Here is a 1,399-nt window from a genome sequence, read left to right on the forward strand (position 1 = left end):
CAACAAAGATATCATTTATTGACATGCTTTTTTTCCAAATTAACTTAACATATGAGTGTTTGAAATAATTTCTTTTTGTGACCAGACGTGGTTTCATATTACAGAATGATAGTATTATATACAGTGATAAAGGCTATGTCGATTAGCATTGCATTAAAAATATACTTTCCTTATAAAAAATACCTAAGATTGCTTGAAGAACACAGATAAACCATATATTTTGTGCAATCGTATGTTTATTGTCAAGTTTCATCAGTTAAAATTTTTCTATTTCTGTTGTGTGATTTATTCAGCGATAACTGGCTACCTTTGTCCATATTAGGGATTTCATGGAGCCTCCTCAGTAGTATTACTTTTGCCATGCATATATGGAGTTTCTGCTCGAGGGCGCCCTCCGGATTCCAATATGAATTAAACAGTCATTACATTATAGTGTGTATTCAGTAATGCTCACAACACCCTTTTTAGGGTAAAAATAGGAAAGATAATACTTTTCTCTAAAGAAACAGGATTCCCTGAATGAGTTAATATTGTGTTATTTAAGACACAATGTTGTCTGTTTTGCTCAGTTTTGCCAACAAAAATATAAAGACAATGCAGAACTGTTCGTCTCCGAGCGACACGCAGCTGCATTTAATTTCTTAATCCACGTTTTGAACGAATTGGGTGAACCATTTGGCATGTTGAACCATTGGCCATAGGCTCGTTGGATTTGAAGCGGTACTCCACTGATCGATCGGTGTACGACATCAAAGGACCGTGAGAGCAATTCAAAAGCATGCAGTCGTCTGCTCTCTAATCACTCTCACGGTACTTTGAAGACACCGATCGATCTGATGATTATGATCTGCTTCAAGTTGAACAAGCCTAATGATTCAATAGACCATTTACTTCACTCCTGAATGAATCAGCCATTTAAACGAATCAAATGGATGAATAAATGACCCGATGACTTAATCATTAAGACATTTACCACCACCTACTGGCAGTTTTAGTTTATTATTTAGAGTATCATTTCATTGAAGAAATAATTTCATATTTCCATAGTAATAATAATAAAATTACTAAAATAAATTATTAAAGGTTTAGTTCACCCACCCAAAAGTGACAATTGTGTCATTTACTCACCCTCATGGTCCAAAAGAGTATATGTAATCAATTTGATCAAACGAAATATTTCTTGCTGAAGCTACTTTTTGTAATGTCTGTTTGATGCTTTACACAGCAATGACTTTAAATTATCTTTTGGGAGTAATTTCTCAGCCAGATTTAATGTGCGATTAATTTTCGATTAATTGGATTAATTAATCGCCACATCATGTAATTAATTAGATAAAAAAATTTAATCGCTTACCAGCCCTAATATATATATATATATATATACATATGTATATATACG

At 33.1% G+C, this 1,399-nt stretch overlaps 1 protein-coding gene across 1 annotated transcript in view; it reads left to right on the plus strand.

The window, feature by feature from the left end:
* Positions 1-1,399, plus strand: part of LOC107758120 (transportin-2-like) — a 16,458-nt gene that overhangs the window by 5,353 nt on the left and 9,706 nt on the right. The window lies entirely within an intron of this gene.

This window comes from Sinocyclocheilus rhinocerous, unplaced genomic scaffold, assembly GCF_001515625.1.
Source record: "Sinocyclocheilus rhinocerous isolate Xijiao unplaced genomic scaffold, SAMN03320098_v1.1 scaffold234, whole genome shotgun sequence".
NCBI lineage: Eukaryota > Metazoa > Chordata > Actinopteri > Cypriniformes > Cyprinidae > Sinocyclocheilus > Sinocyclocheilus rhinocerous.